At 39.8% G+C, this 20,297-nt stretch overlaps 1 protein-coding gene across 2 annotated transcripts in view; it reads right to left on the bottom strand.

Annotated features, from left to right (window-relative positions):
- The window catches only part of dlgap1b (discs, large (Drosophila) homolog-associated protein 1b), a 269,804-nt gene extending 251,056 nt beyond the window's left edge, over window positions 1-18,748 (bottom strand). The window contains exon 1 of one of the 2 annotated variants that reach the window (XM_031835966.1): window positions 18,554-18,748. The gene's annotated coding sequence lies outside the window, so the exon portion shown is untranslated. The remainder of the gene's footprint in view (window positions 1-18,553) is intronic. The other variant, XM_031835967.1, reaches the window with a different exon arrangement.
- Between the last annotated feature and the right edge of the window lie 1,549 nt (window positions 18,749-20,297).

The following is a 20,297-nucleotide window of genomic DNA, read 5'->3' as shown; positions in this document are numbered from 1 at the left end:
GCTGTGAGGAGGCCAGTGGTGAAAGAGAACTCTGACTTGCATAGCCATCAGCGTACCGCCGTCAGTGAAGACGGAGCATTAAAAACACATCTTTCTTCCAGTTCACATGACAATGTAGCATTGCATGGAACGAATGACTGTGATTACACTACTATGTCATAGCGCCTCTGTGGTCTCTGTGGGCCTTGTCAGCCCTCCCGGTGTATCAGACCTGTTGGCGAAAAACAGCAGCAACCCACACAGACGCTTCAAGCTGAGACCCCACTCACTGTCCGTCTGTCTGGGAGCACTGAGGGGGAGTACAGACTGTAAACAAGCTCTTTACAGTGACATTCAATAACAGAGTGATTTAAAGCCTAGGCACACGACAGATTCATCACAACAGAATAAAGAAATACATTGGGAAAAGAAATATTAGGCTGCCTAGCAAATCTATAGACAACTCCTAGCAAATCTATAGACAACTCCTAGCAAATGTATAAACAACTCCTAGCAAATGTATAGACAACTCCTAGCAAATGTATAGACCACTCCTAGCAAATCTATAGACAACTCCTAGCAAATCTATAGACAACTCCTAGCAAATGTATAGACAACTCCTAGCAAATGTATAGACAACTCCTAGCAAATGTATAGACAACTCCTAGCAAATGTATAGACAACTCCTAGCAAATCTATAGATAGCTCCTAGCAAATCTATAGACAACTCCTAGCAAATCTATAGACAACTCCTAGTAAATCTATAGACAACTCCTAGCAAATCTATAGACAACTCCTAGCAAATCTATAGACAACTCCTAGCAAATCTATAGACAACTCCTAGTAAATCTATAGACAACTCCTAGTAAATCTATAGACAACTCCTAGCAAATCTATAGACAACTCCTAGCAAATCTATAGACTACACTAGGAAACCTATAAACAACTGTCTAGAGGGCCGATAGACTACTGTCTAAAGGGCCAATAGACTACTGCCTAGAGGGCCTATAGACTACTGCCTAGAGAGCTGAAGTGTAATGATCTCCACAAGTTTTGAGTCTTTACAGACAGAACGACAACCTCAGAGGGCAGTGAGTCTTAACCTAAGAGTGTGTTAATATGATTATATAGGGGGGGGGGTTGATTGGATCTGCTGGACTAGGGTGAAATTCGCTCTCAGTGGTTTACTCTCCTATAAAAGCCCTCTGTATGTATTTTTGTGAACCCAGGGTTTTTCTTACAGTCGCTAAAGTTCAACTCTCTATTCCGGCACAAAAGACACCCGCTTCTCCAATGGCCTCCCTGGGGTAACACACAGCGCCTTTCTTCCTCTCTTCCAAATCCGCCAGAGAGAAAAGGTGGAAAATTGAACCAGTCTCTGGCGTTTCCCAGTCCGCCAATCCAATGGCTAAGTGCACCAGAAGGGCTTAGATAACAGGAAGACTGCGGGAGCGCTTAAAGTGCCCCCTCCAGTGAAATTGGCAGGCTTAGCAGAAAGAGAGAGAGAGAGAAAGAGAGAGAGAGAGAGAACAAAGGAGTGTGAGAGAGAGAGAGAGAGGGAAGACACTAAAACAGAGGGTGTACGTTCCCTTCACAACGTAACACTCAAACGCAACATGACGCACAGAGACTCAGTGGTCCCCAACAAATATACTGCATGACTAATCAAATGCTGCGCCAAAAAAAAAAAAACTCAGATTTACCTAAAGGTACAGTGTTGCAATGACACCAAAACAATCCAGATTCTGTGGTGGTCCTGTGTGGCAGAGTTGATAGAGCATGGCACTTTCAATGCCAGGGTTGTGGTTTAGATTTCAGCTGGCGACACCCATACGACAATGTATGCACACACTACTTCAAGTCACCTTGAATAAAATCGCCTGCAAAACAACACATATTATTATGCCACTATTGACTAAAATGTGAAGAGTAGAGAAGCCATCTTTCCAAGATGACTTGACCTTTGACCTCATCGTAAAGGGCCAAGAGTGAAATGTCATGAGTAGAGGTTATGCCATCAGTGTGTATCACCCATCCTTCCTCTTTAATAGTCTGTCATTTTATGTGGGAGATATAGACTCCTCATGGTCTGGACAAGCAACATTTCACAGTAGAAAATGATGGCCTCACTGTTGGGCATGCATATTACGCACATTCAGCTAGACAAATCAGCAACCATTTATAATTTACGTCCTTGCTGGCGTTGGAGATAAGCACAAAACCCTGAACAAATTAAACTTGGGAGGTTCGGGGATCACACAGTTGCACCCCAAACAACACAACACATTATTACGGAGTAAAAAAAACGCAATTCCCCTCAGGGAATTCCAGCCACATCAGAGAGATAGGCATGGGGAAAAGAGAGAAAGAGAGACAGCTGTGGAAGATAAAAGATGTTCAAATATTCAAAATCCTCAACTCGCCTCCAAAGCATACCCTGTAATCCGCTTGCATTGGGATATATCGGCAGCACAGAGGACACTCAGTTTACCAGTGGACTAACGGATGGCTGCGATCCACTAGTGTGTTTAACTACACACTGTCAACCTAACACATCCAGGGTGTCTACAGACATGGAATGAGATTAAACCGATGAAGGCAGCCCAGCTGTCGAAACATTCATGTTTATGAAACGTATTGCATCGAAGACATGAGAGAGTGCAGTTCTTCTCTTTTCTAAGTGTCCACAGACATCAACCACGAGCCCCTTTCTTAACGGGATAGGCAACCTGGAAGCACCCAACCATCTTCATATTACTTCCTTTTATCAGTGTGTAGCACAGAAGTCCTGTATAGTTGGCCAGAGACAGGCGGATTCTGATTCCACTCTAGCTGTCTTTCCTGATCTCTATCCCAAAGGGAGATGCTCTGCTCTGTGTAATACTGCGCCTTTGATTGCTTTCACAGGCCTGATCCTGAACCAGTTATGGAGCGCACTGTCATGATGACTCTGCAAAACATGGAAAATGAAAAAACTAAATGCACTGATCCCCAGAGGACCTTATAGGACAGTTATGTTCTGTCATATAACACCACTAGTAGTTGTGATGGCAATGGGGCCCATTGCAGCAAAACAGCACATAGGCCTACATACCAGGGGATGGAACCAGTTCAGGGAACAGAACCGAAAACCGGAAAATAACATTTGTGGAACAGAATCAGAAACAAAAAAGTGATCTATACCGTTCCTGGATCAGAACTGTAATTTTAAAAGCATGGGAACCAGTTAATAACATTCTTTTACATTCCGGGAATTTTTTCAGTCCCACAAAAAAATGCTACAAAGCGCCTATGCAAAACTCTCACTCTGTCACTCAGAAACGTCTTCCAGTGTCTGCCTACCAGCTGAAAATCTTTGACAGTGTGGGTACGCGTGTGTGTAGGCAACCTGCCCCTCCCTCTCCGAAGTTTAGGCTTCTGTAGCCTATTGACGTTACAAGTGTGATTCAGAAATTAGGGAGAGATTTTTATTTAGAGAAGAATGGATTCACTTTTCAATGCTAGTTATGGATACTATAATTATCACGTTTCACATTGGATTAATTAAAGCGCTGGGCATCTTGTTATGACATGCAATATCTGAATTAGGCCAACAGAATTATATCTATGAAGCGGCGGCTTCTTCGGGTGAACTTTGAATGTCATTGAACTTCCGAGAGTTGACGTAACATTGGACCAGAGCTAGCTAGCCAGAATTAAAAACCCCTCTTACCTTTGTAGTTAAGCCAAGCCTCCTCATCCACCCTCTCTCGCTGTTTCCCCACCTGCAGAATTTCAGTCGCAACTCGCGCCCAACATTTGTCTGTCCATCGCACATGTAAACAATAGCAAGCTCCTCTATCCGCACTGATTGAGGAAGTCATTTTATGTAGAACCAAAAAAAAATACTATTTCAGAGGTTTAGAAAGGAACAGAAAGGAACTCTATAATCCGATACTTTTTGGGGGGGGTTGAACCAGAACTTTATTTTGCAGGTCAGAACAGTGGAACGGAATGAAAGAAATCATGGTTATGTTCAGAACGAAACGATTGGAAAATAACTTAGGTTCCAACTCCTGCAACATACACAATGCAATTTGCAGCAGGATGAAAGGGAAACTAGGGAAGCATGTAGAGGACCGCGGAGAGGAGAGGTTTCCGGCACAGAGTCCATCATTAACTAATAAGCCAGGCCAGGCCAGGCAAGAGGATAGTGGGTAATTGCCGCTGCCCCATCCATGCTACAGCTCATGATGCCACAGCAGACAACGACATGCGGTGATGAGGTTAACAGAAGAATGTCCTTATGGGGGAAGCAGCTTGCACCTAGCATCTATAACAAGGGGAAACATTTACCTTGCACAGGTTGAATTAAAGAGAAATAAAGCTTAGACAGGCAGAGCAAAAGGATTTGGCTGATTTAAGGGGGGGAATAGTTTACCGCTATCGGAGATAAGAGACGGCAAGGAAGTGCGAGGGGAGGAGGGAAAAACTCATTCAATATGCTACTTGTTCTGGGCCAAATGAACTAAAACCGCGTGACACCATGTGACTTACAGTAGACTTGCGGCAGCCCTGAAAAACGACTATATGCATGTGACGTTTTGTTGTTTGTTTATTTTCGCTTCATTTTGTTCATTCATTTTTCGCTTTCTATGTACTTAATTTAATAAGAAGAATTTTTGTGGGCTTCAATAATTGCTGATCCCTGGCCGTGACCCCACTCTCCCAGGGTGTCTCAGGGGGAGTTGGGATATGCAAAAAAAGAAACATTTCCATTTCACACCAACACATTTGTACAACACTTGTACATGTGTTTGTGGAACAGGTCAAACATAACCACCCTGTATTTTGACCGTTTGATTTGTCCTATTTCACACATGTACGCATGCGTGAATTAGAAAATGTGTTTTTTTACTTATCCCAACTCCCCCTGAGACACCCTCAGAAAGTGTGTACTTATCTTTTGAGCACTTATCTGACCTTCTGCCCCTAGACTTTATCCATCCCTTTATCTTGTTACATGTTTTTTCTCCTCATTGTCTGAAGAATATTTCCTTCCTCAGGGTTCAATCCTCTCACTTAATGCATGCTGTCCATTGCACTCAGGCTCTAGAGAGGGGGGGTTGAACCCTTAGGAACCTCAGCCACTGATAACAGATATTAGTTTTTCCCCAAATACTCTTGATAGTCTTAAGGTGTAAGCATTGCTTCCCAGCTGAAAAAGTTCAGTGGAGTTTGAGCATATATTATGATGACATTTTGTTAATGTTCGTTTTGGACTTAGGTTTTCTTTTTTTTTCTCAGCTGTTCGGGCACATAATTTTTTTTCTGGAGGCAAGCCGAAGTTGGAGCCAAAGTTTATGCCCCATCGTCGGTGATTGGTCAACAGTAGGGATTCTTCAATAAAGTCTTTGTAGTCATTCATTGAGAGATGATTCATTTTCATGCACATTCTTTCACTGAAAAACACTACACGAACATCTTAGTTAGATGTAAAATTGCACGACTAAGACAAAAACATCAAAATGAAGGACTGATTTCTTAAGTTTCTCAAATAAATTCTGACTATATTGAGAAATTGTATACTGGCTACGGCGTCTCAAAATTGACAAACAGTACTATTATCGTTGTTTTTCCCTCTTTTTTCAAGCGAAAGTCTGTTATGTGAGTATGCAAACTCATTTGGTTCGGCTAGCCGAGTTTGGCTAGGCCCCAGCCTAAGACTGGCTGGATAAAGCAGAACGGGAACAATGTGTTCATATACGTATATTTATCATACTAATGACTTCATGTTGATATGGAGTAAACTAGGTAGCCTTCACCGTGCTTGCGGTACAGTTGCCATTGGTCCAAAACTGTCATAGTGTGTTGTTCTGAACAACAGCCAACAGACTGAACTCATTGATACAGCAGCAATCCTAACACAGGCATTGTATAATTCATTATGTTTATTCCAAAATGGAATTGACTCGTTCTTTCTATACAAATGGAATCATTAAATCTAAGAAAACACACCTAAAGAAATCGACTGCACCAAGCCCGCTAGCCTCTTCACTCAGTGAGACCTGTACACATTGGGCTCCTGTCGCTAATGGCTACATCCCGTATCCCTAAAACATATTTAGGCTACCAGCCCTCTGATTTACCTCTTCATAAAATACTTTTCCCCTCATCGGAGGCAAATCTATATTCCGGAACACCTTACCAGTCACTAAGGGCTATACAATGTGTGAAAAGAAACACTTCTATACAACTTTTCCAGAGTTGACCAAATTCACTCCATATCTCACTAAAGGCACACTGCCATCTGGGATCATGCGGCCACTTCTAGGCCTACACGGTATGTGGACTAGGAAGTGAGCTTCTGATTTTTTTCTTTTTTTACCGTAGTTTACACAGTTTATACGCCGTAGAGATTGGTCAGGGATTCTGGATCATAGGCATGCATTCTGTGTTAGGAAAAGTTTGTCGGAAATAGATCAACCAGAGGGCTCATAAATATGTTTTAGGGATACGTTCCAGGAGCAAAGAGACTACAAGGACACTTTACTCATGTACCCTTGTATAAAACCTGGTATAAAACCCACTTCCTACATAATTTACATTAAGTCAGAGAATGCCGTGATGGAGTCCCCAAGTTGGAATGGCTACAATTCTATAGACCATAGACCATAGAGCTGTAGTTTTGGCTACCTGGCTGGAAATGGTTCAACTCTGAGACTATCAATCACTACAGAATAAGAGCAAATCCTAGACGTAGAATTACTAGTCTGCAGCTAAATGTTACGTACATTTAGGACGAAAACACAGACAACTGCCGAAACATCTATTCTAAGAACATGGTACGCATGACGTATCCATTATGAACACAACCCAATCGACTTTCTGTCGATGATTGACTCTTCAGCAGACGGACCAGCAATTCCAACACAGAAGACAACAATGACATACAGGCGTAAATATATACATTGCAATTATTCTGGAATGATTGGCCGTTCATGTGCAAAGGATTAGCATTTCAATTAATATAATTCTCAACTGTGTGTAGTGAATCCATTTTGTCTTTCCGCTCTCTCAGTCCCCACCCCTTTACTTTGTCTACAAAGCCGTCATATCGCTAGGGACTCTTTCTTTGAATCATGTAGTAACCCAAATATCTACTGTTTGTTTGTTATGCAATTCTGTGTGATTATTTAGTTAGGTGGTAAATAAATAATTAAGCCAATTTGTGTATCGCTGATTCATGATTTAGGCTAGGGTTCGTGCAGATATCCATGGGTTTGCGACGTTCAGTAATGAGAACTGATGAGGTAATAATAATGAATTAAAGACTGTAACTGATCAGATATTGAAATATCTGAAGAGTTATTTTTGGAAAATTATAACTCTGTAAATCTCAACATTTTCCATGGTGCCCCGACTTCCTAGTTAATTATTGTTTACATGATTAGTTTAACCCATTTAATCCCAACTTTTTCCCAGACATGAAAATATCAAAATATTGTGTCATTAGTAAGCCTTTGAAATAATCAATCATATTATTTATTTTTTCATGGAAAAGTAGGTGAAACGGTGTGTTTTATGGTCGGTCACAATTGTGACCGGTGGGACAATGTGATGTACACTGAATTAACATATTTTTCCTATGCAGTCATGAAAATTCTTATATATCCCAGCCCAGTTATTAACACATGTAAAACTCTGTCACTGGCAGTCCCCAGCATTGCTACTAGAATGCCCCATCACGTTCTAGTGACGTTTGTACATATCAAAAACCCTTATACAACACCAATATGAATACTGAGAGCAAAAAACAACAACCATCAACGTATTTCAACATTGTTACTTTATTGTAACATACATTGTAACATTGTTACTTTAGTGCAACATGTACTGAAACATTAATATTGTAACTTTATTGTAACATTTGAACTTGTACTTTAGTGCAATATCCATTGTAACATTGCCATTGTGTCATTTTAGTGCAACATTCACCAACAACTGTATAGCAGTCGTGTGATTTATTCACATTGAACATAAAGGTAACATTTAGGATAGAGGTAGCCTGTAGAACATGCATTCAAGTAGAGGCCTACACTGAACAAAATAAAAATAAAAATATATATATTATAGAGTTAGGCTTCAGAACCAAGTGCACGATTAGTTTGTGCATCACTATTTTGAACTACGATCAGTCAGACCTACTGTCATACAGTATGTCTTGAATCCATTGATCCTCTTTTCCAGAAACATTTCAGTAAATTTGATACTTTCCCTTTTTTGTCAACTTTTCTTTTCTTCCTGGAGTCCGTTGTACTGCTTCTCCTCACCCTTTATTGACTTTTCTATTTTTCTTTTATTGGCTTTTTCAGCCCTTTTTCATTCGCTCTTATCTCCTTTTCTACTGCCCGTGGTATATCTTATAGCACTCAATGTGCAGTGACGCTTTGCATTTCTCACATGCATAGATTGTTACACGCACTATGACGACATCTATGGAACCGGTGCATCGTGTTGATTGGCCAGTGAGAAGCTTTGTTATATCTTGCCTGATCTTCAACAGTAACAGCCAGTAGAGATCTCCTTCTGTGCCTCAGTGGTTTTGTGCCAAACTTTTGCATAAGAGACTGTGCCACTATCCGTGAGAAGGTGAGCAGGTTGATGGTCCCTCCCATAACATCTCTGTAAAATAAATGGCTGTTTACGAGTGCACTGTTGAGAGACCATGCAAAGATGTGCCACCACCACTTAGACCTGATGGAGATATGGAATCTTGAAACCTGTAGGTTGTTGAAGTTCAATACCACCCAGGTGCTCATTGTATCGGTTGATGCATTTTGGTTGTGGGACTTTGTCAAAGGCACATCGCTCCTTGTTCCATCTCTTGACAGAGGTCTCACTGTATTTCTCCTCCATGTTTGTTGCCGCTGTGACGATTATTATTATTATTATTATTGTCTTTCTAACGGACCAACAACTTGTCTCCTACGGTCAGAATCTCAGAGGTTACCTTCATGGGGTAACTTCATGAAGTCCTTCTGTGGCTTGAATGGGACATCAAACAGATGATTTTGCCTCATCGTTCCAGAGGTCCCATATCCTCTTTTTGTCATTTCATCGAGGAGTGCAAGCGGTTGTCATGAATGAACTTGCAACCTTGAGGCACCTGAGATTGCTCTGCAACACCAAGAACAACACTGGGTCCATGACCCAATCCAGTCTCAGGGAAGAGAGTGTGGGGTGGTGAGGGGTAGGTCATTATCACTGATAACGTTGTTCCTGTCATGATCAGTTTGCATTCGTTCAGCATATACATTCAACAGCCTGGCTGGCAAATGGCCTGTCTCCCCCTCATAGTCCATATCTGACCCATCGCTATCTCAATCTCTGAGGGATAACTGCAATGTTGCACACCTTGTCTGAGCAGTCACCTAGATCCAACATATCCAGAACTTGACTCAAAGTGAAACTAAAAGATAGAACAGAGTAGAGAGTTAGGTAGAACAAGAACTATGTATGTGTATAACTATGTGTATACCTAGATGCACTGTGTTATCCCACCGGTCACTATTGTTGCCGTCAACATGTTTACTCATTCTATGACGACACTGAACAAAGTTGAGTAATTGCATATGCATATATCAATACTAGACACCTTAAAGATGATGTGTACTAAAAACCGTTGTCCTATCTTAATGTTAACATACTTCACTAACCTTTTGTTTGGGAGCTTTGATGCAGCCATTGTCTTCTCATGGTGCAACCAGGAAGTAAACCGCTTTGGTCATGTGACAATTTACACTAACCACGTGACACTGCACATATTTAATCGAGAGCCTTTATTATTTCAATTTTTGCTGGAAATGCATTCATATATCATTCAGTAAACATTTTAGAGGCTTATAACTGGAAACGTTTTTTATGGTCACTATTGTGACTGATGGGATTAAATAGGTTAATTAAACCTAGAGGACTGATTTTATATAAATAAGTCTCCACATTTAATGATAGTCCAGACACGACAGTACAATACTTTATTCTAAAATGTAGGAAATTGTTTTTTCCCCTCATCAATCTACACACAATACCACATAATGACAAAGCAAAAATATTATATAAATATAAATATATATAAATACAAATTTGATATAAAAAAAATCACTATATAAAAAATTACTTTTACATAAGTATTCAAACCCTTTACTCAGTACTTTGTTGAAGCACCTGGTCACGATAACCAAACCCACCCGTAGCACGCACAGGTATATCTAGCAGGTACATCTCACTGGTCATACCCAAAACCAACACTGCCTTTGTCCGCCTTTCCTTCCAGTTCCCTGCTGCCAATGAGTGGAACGATTGCAAAAATCGCTGAAGCTGGAGACTTATTTTTCCCTCACTAACTTTAAACATCAGCTATCTGAGCAGCTAACCGATTGCTGCAGCTGTACAAAGCCCATCTGTAAATAGCCCACCCAATCTACCTACCTCATCCCCATATTGTTTTTATTTACTTTTCTGTCTTACCTCCTCACACCATTTTCACACAATGTATATAGACTTCCTTTTTCCCCGATTGTGTTATTGACTGTATGCTTGTTTATTCCATGTATAACTCTGTGTTGTTGTTTGTGTCGCACTGCTTTGCTTTATCTTGGCCAGGTCACAGTTGTAAATGAGAACTTGTTCTCAACTAGCTTACCTGGTTAATTGAAATAAAGGTGAAATAAAAATAAATAAAAAACAGAATCAGGTTTTCTTGGGTACGACACTTCAAGCTTTGTGATGTTAATACACCTGTATTTGGGGAGTTTCTCCCATTCCTCGCTGCAGATCCTCTCAAGCTCTGTCAGGTTGCATTGGGAACGTTGGTGCACAGCTATTTTCAGGTCTCTCCAGAGATGTTAGATCGGGTTCAAGTCCTGGCTCTGGCTGGGCCACTCAAGGACATTCAGAGACTTGTCCCGATGCCACTCCTGCGTTGTCTTGGCTGTGTGCTTGGGGTCGTTGTCCTGTTGGAAGGTGGACCTTCGCTCCAGTCTGAGGTCCTGAGCACTCTGGATTAAATTTTCATCAAGGATCTCTGTACTTTTCTCTGTTCATCTTTGCCTCGATCCTGATTAGTCTCCCAGTCCCTGCCTCAGACAAACATCCCCACAGCATGATGCATGGCACTCAGGCCAAAGAGTTCAGTCTTTTTTTCATCAGACCAGATAAACTTGCTTCTAATGGTTTGAGAGTCTTTAGGTGCCTTTTGCAAACTCCAAGTGGGCTGTTATGTGCCTTTTGCTGAGGACTGGCTTCCGTCTGGCCCTTCTATCATAAAGGCCTAATTGGTGGAGTTCTGCAGAGATGTTTGTCCTTCTGGAAGGTTCTCCTATTTTCACAGAGGAACTCTAGAGCGCTGTCAGAGTGACCATCGGGTTCTTGGTCACCTCCGTGATCACAGCCCTTCTCCCCGATTGCTCCGTTTGGCCTTGTGGCCAGCTCTAGGAAGAGTCTTGGTGGTTCCAAACTTCGTCAATTTAAGAGGGATGGAGGCCACTGTGATCTTAGTTACCTTCAATGCTGCAGAAATGTTTTGGTGCCCTTCCCTAGACCTGTTCCTTGAACTGAATCCTGTCTCTGAGCTCTACGTAGAATTCCTTCGACCTTGGTTTTTGCTTTTGACATGCACTGTCAACTGTGGGACCTTATATAGACAGGTGTGTGTCTTTCCAAATCATGTCCAATCAAATGAATGTACCACAGGTGGACTCCAATCAAGTTGTAGAAAGATCTCAAGGATGATCAATGGAAACAGAGTACACCTGAGCTCAATTTTGAGTCTCATAGCAAAGGGTCTGAATACTTATGTCAATAAGGTTTCTGTTTTTTATTTTTAATACATTTGCAAAAATGTGTAAAAACCTGTTTTGGCTTTGTGATTATGGGATATTGTGTGTAAATTGTTTTATTTAATACATTTTAGAATAAGGCTGAAACTAAACAAAACGTGGAAAAAGACAAGGAGTCTGAATACTTTCCGAAGGCAATTTACATTTAAATGTACATTGCATCTTTGTCTTACCAGTTGTTGTGGCTGGCAATGTGACCTTCTTGCTCTGCAGTGTCAAGTTTAATGTAAATATTAGTATCACAGAAGCCAGTAGTAGGCCAGACAAACAGATTTTCACGATTTTCATGATATCCTCAAAATCAATAAATCAGAGCACGTTTTTGGCTCATTCAGTGGTATTTACCTGATTAAGTAGAATCCTGTTGGAAAATAATGTTAAAAGTAACATTTATATTCCTACTTCCTGTTGTCATTTTTTAAAATTCATAGCTGAGTGTCAAAACACATGTTTTACTGTAAATGTCCAAATTCATTATCAATATGCTGAAATAAGTTCAGATATTTCGAAGACCAATACATAAAAATTACTCCCTACACACTTGTGTTCAGATTACTCGTACTTTGCTAAATTAGTACCTTATTAACTGCACATGCACCAACTTTTAACAGTCACTTTGGACTGAAATTGATCCGCTTGTTCTACTTTAATCAATAGCCTGCACAAATTAATCACATACATCAATATTTTATTGAAATCAATGGAACTGATAGGTACCGTTTGCGCTCTTCCAACAGACAAAACTCAATGAATTTGGGTATAAAACCAGTCGATAGATGAGAACCTGTGGTAGCCATTTATCATTATATAAAATAATTCCCAGTGTCAAAATAGTTCAATATTTCAAATGAAGATGATTGTGCTTAATTTACTTTCACCTTTTTTCAACAATGACATCTATTTCTTACTACTTCAACCATGGATAGAGTTAAAAAATGTTCCTAAACACAATTTAACCGGAGCGTCGATAGGGACTGTGCAGCAGGCTGAACCTCTGACGTCCCTACCAGTAACCACAGACTAGCCAGTAAGCTTTGAAATCGTTCAACAATGCGAGCAACTTTTCCTCAAAAAAATATTAGCTACAGTCTTGAATAATTCAACCAAACCATATCACACTCTTGAATATTGTAACGATTCACAAACACTGGGAGATTTTCTCATTCGAACACATATTAAATGTAGCTTGCAAGACAATAACACACCTAGTAACATTAGCATATCAAACATGAACGTTTAACCCTGTCATACGAATATAAAAGTGCAGTTTCGTGGTATTAAAGTTACCTTGGAAGTTACCTTGGAAATAGGGTTCGGCGGTATCCAATTTCTTTATATATATATATATATTTTGTTTTGGGGGGTGGGGGGGCGCACAATGTCTCTGTTGTAACCAATAAGCTTGATCTTGATATTTAGCCACTTAGCAGCAAGTTAGCAAACCAAATGTATAGCTGGAGCCCTGAACTGGATATAATTTATTTGACACATCTTAGATTTCTTATAGTTATACTTGACCTGTAGTTCTAAGCAGTGCACCCCTGGTATTGAAAATCATACCGTCGGTATTTCAAAATACCCCGGAATATGGTATGAACTAGAGGTCGACAGATTAATCAGAATGGTCGATTAATTAGGGCCGATTTCAAGTTTTCACAACAATCGTAAATCTGTAAAAAAATAAATTGCACCTTTATTTAATCTTTATTTAACTAGGTAAGTCAGTTAAGAACACATTCTTATTTTCAATCACGGCCTAGGAACGGTGGGTTAACTGCCTCGTTCAGGGGCAGAAAAACAGATTTTCACCTTGTCAGCTCGGGGGACCCAATCTTGCAACCTTACAGTTAACTAGTTCAACGCAATAACGACCTGCCTCTCTCTCGTTGCACTCCACAAGGAGACTGCCTGTTACGCAAATGCAGTAAGCCAAGGTAAGTTGCTAGCTAGCATTAAACTTATCTTATAAAAAACAATCAATCACAATCACTAGTTAACTACACATGGTTGATGATATTACTAGATATTATCTAACGTGTCCTGTGTTGCATATAATCTGACTTAGCATACAAGCATACAAGTATCTAAGTATCTGACTGAGCGGTGGTAGGCAGAAGCAGGCGCGTAAACATTCATTCAAACAGCACTTTCGTGCATTTTGCCAGCAGCTCTTCTTTGTGTGTCAAGCATTGCGGTGTGACTTCAAACCTATCAACTCCCGAGAAGAGGCTGGTGTGACTGAAGTGAAATGGCTGGCTAGTTAGCGTGTGCTAATAGAGTTTCAAACTTCATTCGCTCTGAGCCTTGGGGTGGTTGTTTCCCTTGCTCTGCATGGGTAAAGCTTCGATGTGGTGGCTGTTGTCATTGTGTTGCTGGTTCGAGCCCAGGGAGGAACAGAAGCTATACTGTTACATTGGCAATACTAAAGTGCAGTGGGTTAACTGCATGTTCAGGGGCAGAACGACAGATTTGTACCTTGTCAGCTCGGGGGTTTGAACTTGCAACCTTCCAGTTACTAGTCCAACGCTCTAACCACTAGGCTACCAAGCCCCATATGTTCTCATGTTCTGAGCAAGGAACTGAAACGTTAGCTTTCTTACATAGCACATATTGCACTTTTTCGTTCTTCTCCAACACTTTGTTTTTGCATTATTTAAACCAAATTGAACATGTTTCATTATCTACTTGAGGCGAAATAGATTTTATTGATGTATTATATTAAGTTAAAATAAGTGTTAATTCAGTAATGTTGTAATTGTCATTATTACAAATAAAATAAAACTTAAATTGTTTTTACAATTATTTTTAAATCAGCCGATTAATCGGTATCTGCTTTTTTGGCCCTCCAATAATCGGTATCGGTATCGGCGGTGAAAAATCATAGTCGGTCGACCTCTAGTATGAACGGTATATCGCCCAAGAGTACTTCAAACAAACTAGGCTTAATTGAATCAATTACTTGAATGTTATTATATGAAGTAAATGCAAAAATTGCTCCATAATTTGTTTATAGAGTTTTTCAATCACTTTGGTGAATTTTTCAGATGTCCAGTAAGTGGTATATTTTGAAAACTGTACCAAAACTCTGAAACTGATAACACTTGAAATTTCCCCCATCTTATATTCTGAACCTTTGACTGTGCATTCATTGGGGCTTCAGACATCTTTCACCCCTGAGTTATTCATGCAAAATTAAAGTTTTCCATGAAATTGAAGCGCTGTATTCTTGACATAGATCACTCTGTTATTTCTACTTCTATTATTTCTACAACTGTACATTGAAATGTAGTTATGCTTGTTATACACACCATATATATATATATAGATATATAGATATATAGATATATAGATATATACAGTGGGGAGAACAATTATTTGATACACTGCCGATTTTGCAGGTTTTCCTACTTACAAAGCATGTAGAAAAAATCCAGAAAATCACATTGTATGATTTTTAAGTAATTAATTTGCATTTTATTGCATGACATAAGTATTTGATCACCTACCAACCAGGTAGTAAGAATTCCGGCTCTCACAGACCTGTTAGTTTTTCTTTAAGAAGCCCTCCTGTTCTCCACTCATTACCTGTATTAAGTGCACCCATTTGAACTCGTTACCTGTATAAAAGTCACTTGTCCACAAACTCAATCAAACAGACTCCAACCTCTCCACAATGGCCAAGACCAGAGAGCTATGTAAGGACATCAGGGATAGAATTGTAGACCTGCACAAGGCTGGGATGGGCTACAGGACAATAGGCAACCAGCTTGGTGAGAAGGCAACAACTGTTGGCGCAAGTATTAGAAAATGGAAAAAGTTCAAGATGACGGTCAATCACCCTCGGTCTGGGGCTCCATGCAAAATCTCACCTCGTGGGGCATCAATGATCATGAGGAAGGTGAGGGATCAGCTCAGAACTACACGGCAGGACCTGGTCAATGACCTGAAGAGACCTGGGACCACATTTTCAAAGAAAACCATTAGTAACAAACTATGCCATCCTGGATTAAAATCCTGCAGTGCACGCAAGGTCCCCCTGCTCAAGCCAGCGCATGTCCAGGCCCATCTGAAATTTGCCAATGACCATTTGGATGATCCAGAGGAGGAATGGGAGAAGGTCATGTGGTCTGATGAGACAAAAATATAGCTTTTTGGTCTAAACTCCACTCGCTGTGTTTGGAGGAAGAAGAAGGATGAGTACAACCCCAAGAACACCATGCCAACCATGAAGCATGGAGGTGGAAACATCATTCGTTGGGGATGCTTTTCTGCAAAGGGGACAGGACGACTGCACCGTATTGAGGGGAGGATGGATGGGGGCCATGTATCGCGAGATCTTGGCCAACAACCTCCTTCCCTCAGTAAGCGCATTGAAGATGGGTCGTGGCTGGGTCTTCCAGCATGACAACGACCCGAAACACACAGCCAGGGCAACTAAGGACTGGCTCCAGGACATTTAGTCAATTGCACTACCATTTCATCCAATAGCAAAAAAATACAACAAACATTTCTAAACTGTTATTTTTGAAGTGCTCAATAGAAAGAACAGTAGGTGGTAAATATAATTTTCCATATGGCATTTTTGCATAACTTGACAAGCATATTTTTTTAAATCCAATTGCAGATTGTTATACAGTACATACCTGTATGTAGGACAAATCATTAGAAATAGGGGTATTGTAAAGCCATTGGCTACTGTAAAAACATGTATGCCATTTCTGCCCAATGAAACATTGCACAAGATCACCTTTTCTATGTGACTTGTCAACTGATACAGTATCGCCTGTCTACCTGCATTGAAATTCATCAGCTGACAGTGTATCAATGCAATTCAGATCATGAGTAGAATATATTGTTATGTACAACCCAGGTATTTCAGCAGTGCATTGTACACTACACTATAATTCCAAATGATGGCACATAGAGTGACTGTTTCCACTTCATCCTATTGAAGCCCACTAGCTGATGGAAAATTATGATGTAGTATTTACAGCCACATTCATACATGATTTGGTTTTACCTTCCAACATAGATGTCAAAATGACAGGTTTATGTAGAATTGTATAGAAAATATAGAATTGTACAGTGTTCAGTAGTTATCAAACTGTACATACGTTAGCGAGTTATTCGTTTTGAGCAGTTTGATTAGGTGATAGTTCATTGCATTGTTAACAAATGACAAGAAAATTATGTCAAAAGTAAAGTGGATATTGCATTTTGAAAAGCAGATGCTTAGTTGGAATATACTGTATATCCAAATTGATTAGTGATTAGGTGCAGTGAAAATGTGCTTAGAGTTTTGAAACCTGAGCCATTTTGATGATCTGTTTAGATTTTTGTGCTTAAGAGTTGTGAAAATGGACTACATATTGCACCAAAGTGATTAAAAAAACGAATAAAAACGAATTTCCCTGTTGAGGTTATCTCTGCATGCTTTTTTTCCTGGGTGGGGGCCAATGGCAGCCAAGGGGGGTAAACACAGTTGAGCTTCCCTTTTTTAAAGCTACTGCTACAATTTCAGAATCTAACAGGCTGTTACTGCAATTTCAGGTGAAAACTCAATAAAACACTTCTAAAATGTAATGAAAATGTCTAGATATGTCAGCTGTTTCAAAAACATTGCTCTGCTATTTAGCTATTAGTATATTTACTGTATGTATGAATGTTTAAAGTCAACGAGACAATTCTGTTTACACTGCCCTGCTTATAGGGGGCAACTGTCATACTAGTGTGTGAGCTAGCGTTCGAGATGTGAGAGTTTACATTACAGTAATGTCTCTCGAGAATCGATACCTCTCGAGAATTTCTCCTTAATTCTTGTAAATGAGAATAGCCCCTTTAATATCAGTTGGTGCATGCGTGCCCCCTACAATCCATCAGTCGAAAGTCTATATTTGACAGCCACTTGCTCAATTAAGGAAATTAAATGAAGCAACATCACATAGCTAACCGACGATAAAGACGATACATAGGCGATGTTATTTTGACCAGCAATCAATTTCAGATGTAGAATAGAGTACACTGAAGCCCAATGTGTATCCCAATACCATTGGTTGTTTTTCTTCACCGCAAGTCTCCCATTTCCTCCCAAGTCAGAACCAGTGTGTTAAATGTAGGCTGCTTCGTTAAAATGCGTCTCTTTGCGACAGGACCCACATGTTTGTTTATTTCACCGTCCTATAACGATGCCCTCGCTCACTCATACATCGGATCGTGGTGCGTCGGGGATCCCTCGGACGGAATCAATCACTTGATAGGCTAATATATGTCACTCAATAAGCAAGCACTACAACGGAATGGTAAGCTTGACAGTTACTTGAACAGGGTTGATGCACTTATAGGTGTTAAAATATGGACTGGACATCAACAAAGCGGCATGTCATGGGTTATAACTGTAAAAAGCAAACCATCAATGGCAAGCGATATTTGCTTACCCCCCTTAGTTTCAGTGTTACTATTAGCAAAGAATAAATGGCCAATTCCTTCATATGTATATAAACCAAAGAAAATGTCCCATTACATTATCTGATGAAATGTGTTTAATTTATATTCAACATAAAGTATTAAAAATTAGACGCCAGCTTTCAATAGTATCATAGTCATTGCATACATTGTAGTAAATGAAAAATGTAACTATTCCGATATTTTACAATGAAACAAACCAAACTCAGATTATGTCTAATTTGTGCATTTACCTTAAAGTGCGTTGATAGAAAACAGCAAGCACTTCCTGGTTATAATCCTAAACAATTCGCCACCTTTGAATATTTGCTTTATCTTCTCCTAATGAAATCTCGACTGGAGACATAGGAGCTCCACTGTTTGTTTGTCAAGTCCCAGTCTGTAGGCTACTGGCTAACTGTACCTGACCGTCTGTGAGCCGCTGCAGCATCACAGATCGCATGGAACTGCGTTTGGGCTGAGCACGGCATTGGGGAAAAACTGGACTGGAGTTCAGCACCTCGGGACCGAACCAGCCGCCTAATGTATGTACCAGGCAATTGATTTGCACTGTCATTGCATCCCCACTATAAGTACTGATAAAGTAAAACCGGTTTCAACTTTTTTGCAATCAGCGAAATTGTAGGCTAGGCCTAATTAGAAAAATTGTGAAGATGCATTGTGATGCCAGCTTCGCAGTTTTCATTAGTTCATGTTCCCAGTTAATGAACATACAGTACCTGTCAAAAGTTTAGACACCTACTCATTCCAGGGTTTTTCTTTATTTTACTATTAGTGAAGATATCAAAACTATGAAATAACACATATGAATCATGTAGTAACCAGAAAAAGTGTGAAACAAATCAAAATAGATTTTATATTTGAGATTCTTCAAAGTAGACATCCTTTGCCTTAATGACAGCTTTGCAAATTCCTTAAGTTAGCCAATTTTTGTCTTTAATGCAAGGCCAGCAGACAAGGTCCTTACTTCTCCCCCCTTCCATTTGCCTATTCCATTTTTGCGGTAATGCTGCAATTAGTTGGTTGTAGTTTTGAGTAGTGCAGACAGTCATATTTATTATATAATTTACAAAGATATGTTGTTGTTGTTTTAAAAAAATTGTTTTTATCAATTAGTATATTTGAGTTTAACCACAATATTTGTTGTATTATTTGTTCAGGGTTTTTTTTCTGGTGGATTAAGCTGAAATTGCAACCAACTTTCTATGGCTTTTTTTTATTAAAGCGATATTTTGGATATTATTTCATTTTCAAATAACCGAAAGTGAGACGTTGTAATCTGAATAAAGGGAAAAAGGCCATTCTTGAACATGGGGGGAGACACTGTTACTAATCTGCAAGAGAACAAGTTTGGATTTGAATATAACTTTTGTACGACTGACGCCTTTAGTGAGACTTCTAATTCTTTAATATTTCATATTTAATGCATGTGTTAATTTATGCCTAATCATAAGAGATGTTATGCTGTAGGATTACCCTCAGTATTGACTGTATAACATTAGTATCAAAGTCCTTGTCTAACTAATATCGGTCTTGTTTTGAAATATGTGCAAAATCAATCACCTACTACTGTGTTTGCTTGATTTCGCTTGTGTTCTTCTTCTTCTTCGTGTGGTTTTCTGGCAGACGAGACACTTTGTTTGGATATTGCTGCCATTCATAGTTTGGCAAGTACATTCCACATTCGATCACAAAAAAAAGGGAAATGGGGGAAAAAAAGGAAATTGCTCCACCATCTAACCCTGAGTATACATAACAATGAGAACACCTGCTCTTTCAATGACATAGACTGACCAGATGAATCCAGGTGAAAGCTATGCCCCCTATTGATGTTAAATTCACTTCAATCAGTGTAGATGAAATGGAGGAGACAGGTTAAAGAAGGATGTCTATGCTTCTTTGAGACATGGATTGTGTATGTGTGCCATTCAAAGGGTGAATGGGCAAGACAAAAGATTTAAGTGCCTTTGAATGGGG

Source organism: Oncorhynchus kisutch, linkage group LG11 (assembly GCF_002021735.2).
Source record: "Oncorhynchus kisutch isolate 150728-3 linkage group LG11, Okis_V2, whole genome shotgun sequence".
Classification (NCBI taxonomy): Eukaryota; Metazoa; Chordata; class Actinopteri; order Salmoniformes; family Salmonidae; genus Oncorhynchus; species Oncorhynchus kisutch.
This window is presented reverse-complemented; position numbering and strand designations above follow the sequence as displayed.